Source organism: Actinia tenebrosa, unplaced genomic scaffold (assembly GCF_029948245.1).
Source record: "Actinia tenebrosa isolate PJP-AT-01 unplaced genomic scaffold, QUT_ActTen_1.0 PGA_scaffold3__52_contigs__length_22856419, whole genome shotgun sequence".
Lineage (NCBI taxonomy): Eukaryota > Metazoa > Cnidaria > Anthozoa > Actiniaria > Actiniidae > Actinia > Actinia tenebrosa.
The window spans coordinates 3,046,850-3,059,246 of record NW_028292580.1 but is presented as its reverse complement, the minus strand read 5'-3'; the positions used below and the strand labels follow the sequence as shown (position 1 = coordinate 3,059,246).

At 47.7% G+C, this 12,397-nt stretch overlaps 1 pseudogene; it reads right to left on the bottom strand.

Moving 5' to 3' along the window:
- Positions 1-223: 223 nt before the first annotated feature.
- On the bottom strand, positions 224-1,929 carry LOC148907746 (uncharacterized; annotated as a pseudogene).
- Positions 1,930-12,397: the final 10,468 nt, after the last annotated feature.

The following is a 12,397-nucleotide window of genomic DNA, read 5'->3' as shown; positions in this document are numbered from 1 at the left end:
CGCTGCGCTCACTCGTGAAATCTTGTTACCACTCGAAGATAAACTTCATATCTTCGCGCCACCGTATAATATGCTCTATGTACATTCTTGTTCAAGCAATACTGGATAAGGCATGAGATATAGTATATAATATACTGAGTTTTCATTTCTAGGGAGAATGCGTATAGACCTTGAAAAACTTTGAAGCTATTCCGGTAGAATAGGAGATATATGCACAGCCGGTTCATTTTTGACAGCCACAACGCTTCACCAACTCTTGCAGCGGTTCGATGAAGCTTTTCTTGCGAGCTTGTGATCCACTAATTTCAAGTTGCAGGGTATTACAGATGGCTTTCAGCTGTGTAATTTTCAATGAGTTAAACTTGCCGTCATGTTGAAGTTGGCAAATGTTTATTTGCTCTACTTGGATGGGATGCTCAGGCCTGTTTACTTCGTCTAGAATAGTGGACCGCAAGTCTTGAAGTGTGGCTTCTGTTTCCCATGCTTCTAGGTCTTCTTCATCCAGCTCTTCCTCCTCTTGCTCGGCGGCCTCCAATCTAAGGTCGACGCCCATTTGCTGCTGCCGCAGTTTCGCACTGTACCTCGAAAAAAAGCTCTTTATTTGCTGGGCTGTTTGCCATTCATCAGGCTCAAAGAACAGTTTCCCATTCCGATCTTTCTTCAATTTCATCTCCCTTGAAACTGATAGGGGGTCGGCCTTATTCCCGCTTCTTTCACCCAATTCAAATTTTTCGATCAAGAACGCTTTGACTTTTTCTCCCAACCTTGGTCTTTTTTTACTTATTTTTAGCGCCCAACCCATGGAACGAGCATTTGTTGTTGTTGATGGGCCGGTCTCCTCCTCTATCATGAGATTTTCAGGCGTTGGTCTAAGAACATTGCTAATTCCCGTCACTCTTTCCGCCCATTTCTTTCTGATGGTGTCATAAAGAGAAACAGATTCCAACTCTCTGACATGCCTGCCTGTATCCATGTGTGCTTGTGCCTCTCGCTCAGATTTAAAAGTCAAGATACAGGTACTCTCACTGCATGAAAAGATTTCTGATTGCCTCGATGCTGTAGTGCTAATAACGCCAAGTTCTTTATGACGAGGTCCAAATGATTGAATCACTTTCAAACTTTCAATGTCTTGTCGATCTGTTTGCAGGTCTTCGTAGGTGAGCACTTTACCTTTCCCAATGTCGTAGCCTTTCCAAACTCTTATTCCGCGGGGTTCATATTTAAAGTTGTAGAGCAAACTTATGTCTGGAATTTTGTTAGCTTCATGAAGATCTTTGGAGGAGTACACCTCAACTACAGCTGCCCTGCATCCTTTTAATCCTCCATGAGACTCCAGAGCTTTCTTCATGTCTTCTGCACTCAAGACGTCGTTGTTTTCATTCACGAATCGTCTGATGTGGGCTTTCATTGGAGCAGTTTTCCTATCGGAAATGTCTTTGCCAGCTTGAGGGTCAGAAAAGTCGTAGCGAATAGGTGTGACGCCAGTTCGTTTGCAATTTCTGGGAGGCAGAGTAGCAGCGGGCCATTGTGGTAGCATGCTGCATTGTCTGATCGCAAATATGCCTTGTTAATCAGAGGGTACTCTGTTCTTATGGTGTGGATGAGATGCTCGTAAATAGAGGCAACTGCATAGTTGTTTTGAGTGCATGAATTAAAAATATGGACGAAACATTCAACTTCGTAGTTTTCACTTTGCCTGGTGACTACTGCACTAACATGCCAGCTTCGTCCACGCTTTCCAAAAAATTGGCTCATGTTTTCTCGGTATTTGAGTGGTAGAAACTTCATTGCCCAGTCAACTATGATCAAGCAAGTCTCGTTGTCAAGCTTACTTAGAGCATCTTGCTTCGCTTCTTCCTGTACGACTGTGCGCAATAAATGCGCCTTCCATGCGTGGATAGCTGTTTCACACTGCTTGAAATCAAACTTTAGCCTGTTTTTTTTTGCTCGTCATCTATGTCAATGACATCGATCTGCGATTCGATTTCTTTCAGAACAGCAGCAGTAAGGGGGACTCGCGAAATCCGAATCACTAAGCATCGAATTTCACGGGTATTACCTGCGTTTCAGGCCCCTCTAAATGTATGCGTCGGCAGCGGGTATTACCCACGCGATGATTCCCTTACTGCTGCTGTGTTTGCGAAATCTATGTATTAAGTTAAAATATTTGTTTCGCAAACGAAGGTTAAAATATTTCCTAGGTATAGATGGACAACATCGCGCGCATTCAAAACAAAACTGTACGCAAGCTGCGAACCCAGGTATTGGATCGTTTGGACGCCGACTTCGCCTTCACGACATTCACAGAAGGAGACACAGAAGAAATCATGGATGAAGAAAGAGCCGAAAAGATAATAGACCTGATGCCTGAAGGTAACTACCGTTTACAGTTAACGTTTATAAAGTATTACGACGGCGACTGGGTAATAGAAAGAGGCCGTAACCCTATTCGGGCGTCTGGTAAGCAGAACCTGTTTGTCTTAAATAAGCAAACGCGCCCCGGAGCGCTGGTAGGCATCGACGCGCTGTTCTACGAGGTTGCTTACCCTGTTACGGTAGTTATCTACGGTGCGTATGAGATCAAAGAGCCAGACGTTAGGAAACTCAAGCCAATGCGACATCCCGGCAACTGCGTCGGGAAACTGGTTAGGGAATTCTTTGAAGATTCCGCCCGCGGAGGTAAGTTAACTCCCAAAAGAAAAGAAGCCATCAGGAAATGGGGAAACGCCACCTACAAAGCTGGGGCTACGATAGACAACATCAAAAAATTAGAAACTGCCTTAGAAAGGCGGATACACGTAAAAGATATCACAGACGGGTACATTTATCCTGGGACACATAAATACGGCGGCAGAGGTGCTCCTATAGTCATCTACCAGCATAACGGACACGCTTGGCGAGAACTTCGATTCCCGCTAAAGAAAGAAACCAAGGTCTACGAAACCTCCCCGTTGGTGAACTTGATTCATGAGAACTCAATATGGTTAATGGATTCGGAAGGAAGCCAGTTTATGACCCAAGGCGGCACTTTGTATCGCCCGGAAATCGAACACCAGCGCATCCAAAGCGCCTGTGAAACCCTTGGGGAAGACTTCTCAGACGAGGTCCTCAGCTCTCGTAGTTTGGACTTCTTAGCCGCAAAAAGAAGGAATGGGTGGAAACCGACCCCCAAAGAATTCAAAGACATAGCCAAAGCCTGCGTAGAACACGGCCACGGCGGTCTTTGGAACATGGAGTACGACGAGGAAGAATACGTGTCCTTAGACATGAAGCACTGCTATCCTGCGTCATTTAAAGGCCTGGGAGATTGTAAGGAATATTACGACCGCTACGGCCATCCAGATTCGCAGTTCTTTCGTGTGTCCTTAGACGGCAGCTACGACGCGCCAGCTACGGGGTTCGTCAGATTAACGTCTTGGAAGTTGGCTAAAGACTTGCACCCCATAATTTACGCATGGTACGGGAAGCATCTACAAGAGAAAGAATGGATACCAGTGCCATTGTTAAAGTTCTTTGAAGAGCGTAAGCTCCTGAAATACACAGCGCATGAAGCCATACTTTGCCATAGCGCCTACACGAAGTGGCTCCCAGAGCACAACCCATCCGCCCGAATTGTCATAGGCAAATTTACCCAGGGCGCTAAGGAGGGAGAGAAGCACATGCAACGGCGTTTAATAACAGACGAAGGAGAGTTAAGCTTCCTCATAAAACGTGCCCACGATCAAGGAACGATGGTGTCTGTAGAGAAATGGGATTACCTCGTAGAAGGTGAGCAGACTCGTAAATGGAATGCTTTATGTTACTACCAAGACCATCGACCACAGTATTACCATCTGCGTGCCAGCATGCTCTCTTACGCGCATATTAACCTCTTAGCAATGCTCCTGCGGTTTGACAAAGAGGAAGTACCACGCGTAGCTACGGATTCTTTGTATGTGAAACCATGCGTTTTGGAGAGGATGAAAGAGTATTACACCGAAGATGAGTTGGCGGAAAGTGGTCAATGGCGCGTCAAAGATGAGGAGATAAAAGCTTGGAGAGAACGCGTAGAATATCACGGAGAACACCTCCGCGGTAGCGTGGAACCAACCGAGGAGCCTTTGCCTTCAGTTGAGGACCCGATATCTTACCAACGCTTCTCCTATCTGTACGGTACCGGAGGCAGCGGTAAGACGACGTGTGTGTTAGAACTCTTTCCTAAGATAAAGGTGCTAACGCCAACGCATCGTTTGGAAAGAGAACTCTGCGAAATGGGCCACGACGCGCAGACTTACCACAGCTTCTTTTGTTGGAATGGTCAAAAGTGGGTGCCGGAAGCGATACGCGACATACCTCCCGTGATACTTTGGGATGAAATCTGTACCGTGCCCTTAGAAATCCTGCAGGAGTTCGTAGACTTCCTCCGTGGAAAATGCCAAGTCGTATTTGCCGGGGATCCATGTCAACCACCTCCTATAGCCGGAGAAATGCCCCATGAATGGTTAAAAGAAATGGTAGACTATCATGAAGAAATTAACACAGACTACCGTAGCAAGGATCAAGTGAGGAAATTAAAGGCAGAATTAAGGGGCCTTAGCGACGCCGACCAATCTAAGGTGTTACGTAAGAGGGTACGAGCAAAGTCTTACGAAGACTTCCTGTATTCTTGGCATCCTGAGGATTTGGTGTTAAGCAGTAAGCGCGCCGCACAGTCGCGCATACAGAAAGACTTACTCAAAATACACCAGGAGCGGTTCCCTAGTCATTTGGTGCCCGTTTGTTATAAGCCGCGTGACACCCGCATGCAAAGAAAAGATGTCTTAGTACCCGGTACTGACATCCAACTGCAGAACGCAGTTACCCACGATAAAGCCTGGGTACCCATAGGAAAGGTGGAAAAAATAACCTCCCATCCAGACTGGCGCTTGGGGTATTGCATGACAGTCCACAGCGCGCAAGGACTTACCATAAAGGAAACCTTATGGATCATAGACCAGCGGCTGTGTTGGAGCAACCTTATCTACACCGCCGTAAGTCGTGTGGAGTATGCCAAACAGTTAAAAAGAGCCTGGGGTCCGCAATTGCGCTACGATAAGACGCCAGAGGACGTAGCCAAAGAGAATATCGCCAAGAAACTCCTTCGCTACAAGCGGCACGACGAAGAAAAAGATATGACGTTCGACCTATGCGTGGACGACGTCTATAAGAAAGGGGCAAGGTGTGCCAAGTGTAACATACCACTATTATGGAGGTTTGACCCAAATGACGATCAGCAATTCTCCGTGGATCGTATCAATAATAAACGCGGGCATTGCAGAGGCAATGTAAGACTGACATGCCTAGAGTGCAATCGGGCGCGTGGAGCAGCACTACTCTGAGTCTTTGGGGACTATGAGCAGCTCTTCCTTGACGAATCCACGACTTGGGCCATTTAGGTAATACAACACGGGTTGCCCTTCCTTGGTGACGGACTTCGAAATCTCATACGTTTCCAAGGACGAGTTAGGATCCGTGGCTCTCTTACTGCCACCATCGAGTTCCCCCGGCTGATAGAGGTATCTGACCACTATGTCGCGGGGGAGCTTTTTCTCCTTCAGTCCGACCGCCCTTGAGCTTCTGACGTAGGACTTGTGTTCCACGTGTTTCTTTTTCATAGCATCCTTGGGTTTCATTCCCGTAGCCCTGGCCGCCTCGTTGTTCAAAGCCGCGACGACCTGGGGGAGCCTCTGAGTCCATTCCCTGTTGCGTTTAGAGGGATCTTCCAGCTCTTTCCAATACTGGTATCCAAAGAGACGCTCGGGCAAGGTCTTATTGAATCTTTCAACAATGCTCTGACCCCTGTGGTACTCTGCTTCAGCTCTCCTAATCTTGGTGCTGTGGTCTTTCAGGGTCTTAGTAACCACGCCCATGAACTCTGTTCCCGCATCCACTTGCAGCAGCTTAGGCCATTTCAAGACGCGCTTATAAATCCTACCTAGGGCTTCTGCGACTTCTCCAGAATCCTTGCTGGTTATGGGTTCGGCGTCCTTATATCTGCTTGCGATATCGACTACGGTCAAAGCGTATCTATAGGTCTTTCTTCTCACCTTGTCGTGCGGTAAGAAAAGCAAATCCGCCTGATGAACTTCATTAGGGGTATTTACGGTAAAGCTGGGCCTGGGAATGTACTTGGGCACGGGAAGATAAACCTGCCAGAGGGTTTGTTTTCTTAACCAGTTCTTAGCCGTTTCTTCTGATACCCTGGCCGCGGTCGCGAGTTTCTTGATAGCTGACGCTCCTCTCCAATAGCCCTCAGGCCCGTAGTAAATCCTCTTGAGTTTGCCCTCTACGCGGCCCATTATATGAATTCCAGGACGAGATTGATCTTACGTCCGTTGAAATCCACCGTCTTTCCGTCCACCTTAATGGTGATGTTTATGCTTTCTACCAAATTAAACAAATCATAGCACAAAGAAACGGGAGTGTATTCTACCAGGTCAAATGGATTACCTTTGGGCAGAAACTTGGACATAAGAGAAGACTTTTATCCATTGTTGTAACTATTGACCAAGTCGCAATAGACTTCGTAAGGGGATGCGACTTTCCATTTCACAGGTATGGCCGTGTTGGTAATCGTCTTGCCCGAGGCACATAATAAAGATCCCAATGGGTCAAACTTTCCAAAAGTTACTGAATAGTTTGGCATATAGCAGCAGTAAGGGGGACACGCGGTCTCCCCAGGAACCCATGTCATTTTCACGGGAATTACCCGCGTTTACGCCTATAGGAAACGTTTTTACGGCACGGGAATAACCCGCAGAAATCAGTGGAAAACACCGCTAGCTTCCTTACTGTTGCTGTGTTGGGTACCGCAAATGAGGGTTAAGATATTTTATAGATATAGATGGACACCATCACGAGCATTCGTAACAAAACTGTGCGCCGACTGCGAACTCAGGTGTTGGATCGCCTGGATGCGGACTTTGCCTTCACAACGTTTATGGAGGGAGATACAGATGAGACGATGAGCGAGGAAAGAGCAGAAAGGATAATTGACTTAATGCCCGAAGGTAATTACCGTCTGGAGTTGACGTTTATAAAGTATTTAGACGGTGAGTGGATAATAGAAAAGGGCGTAATCCAATACGGGCGTCGGGTAGGCAAAGCTTGTTCGTGCTGAATAAAGACACCAGACCGGGAGCGTTAGTAGGTGTGGACATGCTGTTCTACGAGGTTGCTTACCCGGTTACCGTAGTTATATACGGCGCGTACGAGATTAAAAAACCGGATGTTAAAAAGCTTAAACCAATGCGCCATCCTGGTAACTGCGTAGGAAAGCTGGTTAGAGAGTTCTTTGAGGATTCCTCTAGGGGTGGTAAGTTAACTTTAAAGAGAAGAGAAGCCATCAGGAAATGGGAAAACGCCACTTACAACGCCGGAGGAACGATAGACAACATCAAGAAGTTAGAGGTTGCTTTAGAAAGGCGCATACACGTGAAAGACATCACCGACGGCTTCATCTACTCCGGGACGCACAAGTATGGGGGCCGGGGTGCGCCTATCGTAATTTACCAGCATAACGCACATGCGTGGAGGGAGTTAAGGTTCCCCAAAAAGAAAGAAACATGCGTTTACAAGGAGTCACCGCTTGCAGAACTAATCCACGAGAATTCCATTTGGTTAATGGACGCGGAGGGAAGTCAATTTATGACCCAAGACGGCACCTTGTATCGTCCTGAAGTGGAACAGCTGCGCATTCGAAGCGCCTGCGAGACTTTAGGAGAAGACTTCTCTGACGAAGTGCTTAGCAGTCGCAGTTTGGACTTCTTAGCCGCAAAGAAAAGAAACGGGTGGAAATCCACACCGGAGGAGTTCAAAGATATAGCTCAAGTTTGTGTAGAACACGGTCACGGCGGTCTGTGGAACATGGAATACGACGAAGACGAATACGTGTCGCTGGATATGAAACATTGTTACCCCGCAAGCTTCAAAGGTCTAGGAGATTGTAAGGAATATTACGACCGTTACGGACATCCAGATTCGCTGTTCTTCCGCGTTGCGTTGGATGGTCGCTACGACGCCCCAGCAACGGGGTTCGTACGGTTGACCACCTGGAAATTAGCAGCGGGCCTGCACCCCATAATCTATGCGTGGTACGGAAAGCACCAGCAGGAGAAAGAATGGATACCCATACCCCTATTGAAGTTCTTTGAAGAGCGCAAACTTTTAAAATACACAGCGCATGAAGCCATACTTTGTCACAGCGCCTTCACGCAATGGTTACCGGAGCATAACCCCACAGCGCGTGTGGTCATAGGTAAATTCACGCAGGGCGCTAAGGAAGGAGAGAAACATATGCAGCGGCGTCCTGATAACGGACGAAGGCGAGCTAAGCTTCCTCATCAAGCGCGCGCATGACAAAGGAACGATGGTGTCTGTAGAGAAATGGGACTACCTTGTCGACGATAAACTACATGAATGGAATGCGCTGTGTTATTACCAGGACCATCGGCCGCAGTATTACCATCTGCGTGCCAGCATGTTAGCCTACGCGCACATTAACCTTCTCGCAATGCTCTTGCGGTTTGACAAAGAAGACATTCCACGCGTAGCCACGGATTCCTTATACGTGAAACCGCACGTATTGGAAAAGATGAAGGAATTCTACACTGCCGATGAACTCGCAGAAAGTGGCCAATGGCGCGTCAAACATGAGGAGATAAGGTCTTGGAGAGGCCGCGTGGAATATCACGGCGAGCACACCCAGGGCACCGTAACGCCTACCAAAGAGCCTCTACCTTCAGTTGCCGACCCCATTTCGTACCAACGCTTCTCTTACCTCTACGGTACGTGAGGCAGCGGTAAGACGACGCGTGTGTTAGAACTCTTTTCTAAGATAAAGGTGCTAACGCCAACGCACCGTTTGGAAAGAGAACTCTGCGAAATGGGCCACGACGCGCAGACCTACCACAGCTTCTTTCGCTGGAATGGCCAAAAGTGGGTGCCGGAAGCCATCCACGACATACCTCCCGTGATACTTTGGGACGAAATCTGTACCGTGCCCTTAGAAATCCTGCAGGAGTTCGTAGACTTCCTCCGCGGGAAATGTCAAGTAATATTCGCCGGAGATCCCTGCCAGCCTCCTCCACTTTCCGGAGAAATGCCCCACGAATGGCTAAAGGGGTTCGTAGACAATGCGGAGGAAATTAACACCGACTACCGCAGTAAGGATCAAGTAAGAAACCTGAAAGCGGAATTAAGGGGGCTTAGTGACGCCGACCAATGCAAAACACTGCGCAAACGCGTACGAGCGAAGAAATACGAGGACTTCCTTTACACATGGCATCCGAAGGATCTGGTGCTGAGCAGCAAACGCGCAGCACAGTCTCGCATACAAAAGGATTTGCTAAATATACACCGAGAGCGCTTCCCTACGCATCCCGTACCTGTTTGCTACAAACCCCACGACGTCCGCATGCAAAAAAGAGACGTCTGGGTACCTGGTACCGACATCCAACTGCAGAACGCAGTTACCCACGATAAAGCCTGGGTACCCATAGAAAAGGTGGAAAAAATAACCTCCCATCCAGACTGGCGCTTAGGCTATTGCATGACAGTTCACAGCGCGCAAGGGCTTACCATAAAAGAAACGCTGTGGATCATAGACCAGCGGCTGTGTTGGAGCAACCTTATCTACACCGCCGTAAGTCGTGTGGAGTATGCCAAACAGTTAAAAAGAGCCTGGGGTCCGCAATTGCGCTACGATAAGACGCCAGAGGACGTAGCCAAAGAGAATATCGCCAAGAAACTCCTTCGCTACAAGCGGCACGACGAAGAAAAAGATATGACGTTCGACCTATGCGTGGACGACGTCTATAAGAAAGGGGCAAGGTGTGCCAAGTGTAACATACCTCTACTATGGAGGTTTGACCCAAATGACGATCAGCAGTTCTCCGTGGATCGCATAAATAATAAACGCGGCCATTGCAGAGGTAACGTAAGACTGACATGCCTAGAGTGCAATCGGGCGCGTGGAGCAGCATTACTCTGAGTCTTTGGGAACTATGATCAGCTCTTCCTTGACGAATCCACGACTTGGGCCATCTAGGTAATACAACACGGGTTGCCCTTCCTTGGTGACGGACTTCGAAATCTCATACGTTTCCAGGGACCAGTTAGGATCCGTGGCTCTCTTACTGCCGCCTTCGAGTTCCCCCGGCTGATAGAGGTATCTGACCACTATGTTGCGGGGGAGCTTTTTTTCCTTCAGTCCGACCGCCCTTGAACTTCTGACGTAGGACTTGTGCTCCACGTGTTTCTTTTTTATGGCATCCTTGGGTTTCATTCCCGTAGCCCTGGCCGCCTCGTTGTTCAAAGCCGCGACGACCTGGGGGAGCCTCTAGGTCCATTCCCTGTTGCGTTTAGAGGAATCTTCCAGCTCTTTCCAATACTGGTATCCAAAGAGGCGCTCGGCCAGGGTCTTATTGAATCTTTCGACGATGCTCTGACCCCTGTGGTACTCTGCTTCGGCTCTTCTAATCTTAGTGTCGTGGTCTTTCAGGGTCTTGGTAACCACGCCCATGAACTCCGTCCCCGCATCCACTTGCAGCAGCTTAGGCCATTTCAAGACGCGCTTATAGATCCTACCTAGGGCTTCTGCAACTTCCCCAGAATCCTTGCTGGTTATGGGTTCGGCGTCCTTATATCTGCTTGCGATATCAACTACGGTCAAAGCGTATCTATAGGTCTTTCTTCTCACCTTGTCGTGCGGTAAGAAAAGCAAATCCGCCTGATGAACTTCATTAGGGGTATTTATGGTAAAGCTGGGCCTGTGAATGTACTTAGGCACGGGAAGATAAACCTGCCAGAGGGTTTGTTTTCTTAGCCAGTTCTTAGCCGTTTCTTCTGATACCCTGGCCGCGGTCGCGAGTTTCTTGATAGCTGACGCTCCTCTCCAATAGCCTTCAGGCCCATAGTAAATCCTCTTGAGTTTGTCCTCTACGCGGCCCATTATATGAATTCCAGGACGAGATTGATCTTACGTCCGTTGAAATCCACCGTCTTTCCGTCCACTTTAATGGTGATGTTTATGCTTTCTACCAAATTAGACAAGTCATAGCTTAAAGAAATGGGAGTGTATTCTACTGGGTCAAATGGATTACCTTTGGGCAGAAACTTGGACATAAGAGAAGACTTTTCTCCATTGTTGTAACTATGGACTAAATCGCAATAGACTTCGTAAGAGGATGCGACTTTCCATTTGACAGGTATGGCTGTGTCGGTAATTGTCTTGCCCGAGGCACATAATAATGACCCCAATGGGTCAAACGTTCCAAAAGTTACTGAATAGTTTGGCATATTATGTTTGAGGGTCATTTCGTGCGGCAATCCCGTGGTGAGAGTATAACCGTGTTTTGCTAATTCCTTGGCCAGTGTGATTGGTGTGTAATGTCCATCGGGCAGCAATACGGCTTGATAGTTAGATCTTCCTGTATGCTCAGTGACTATGCCCCTAATCAGGTTATACCAAGAATTGTACGAAGAGCAACTAACCAGCCGAACCTTATGGGCTTTGATGGGAGGATTCAGATAAGTAGTAAAGTTATTCTTATCGCTTTCCAAAAAGACGATCATATATTACAGGGGACAAGTCCCCTTCTAGAAGCAAGCTACGCTTGCTGACTTAGACTAAATACGCCAAAGCTACGCCTCCTGCCAGCCCTGCGACTCCTACAAAGACCAATTCATTGTCTTTTTGTTTCTTAGAAGGCTGGTAGTAATTCTTGAACTGGGGCTTTCTCAACCCCGTCGATGCCGCGGGGTGTGCTTGCGCATAAATTTTGAAGGCGTAGTCTGTATTTTCGAAGTTCTTATCCGCCTGCATCTTGTCTTGGTAGTTCTTATCCAACCAATCCCTGTAAGCTTGTCTTTTTTCATTCCAAGCCGTCACGTCCCGCTGATATTTCTCCAGCGCTAAGTCGTGTCTCTTCCTTTCGGCGGCTAATTCTCCGCTGCGATCACCTCTAACTAATCTATCCAAATACTGACCACCATAATTAGCTCCAGTGAATGCTAAAGCTGCAATAACTCCGCCTACGACCACGCTTGCCATATATACTAGACGCAAGCAAAGCTTACGTCGTCGGCAGGTACTTTTCCTTCCGTAGGTAATCCTTTACCATGATAGCCCCACCCACGGCAGCGGTCATCTTAGCAAAATTAGCGAAGCTCTTGCTTGGGTCTTCAGTAAAGTCTTCTTTGAGCACTTTCTTACCTACCCAACCAATACCCGCAACGATGGAAGTAATGATAGCTGCTTCTTCAACAGTTTTCAATAACGCGGTTGACATTATATTACAGAGTGAGAAGGTTATTCCGCTATTCCATCACGGGGATCCTACTCTTAGGGGGCTCCTGCACGGGTGCGTGATATGTTGGC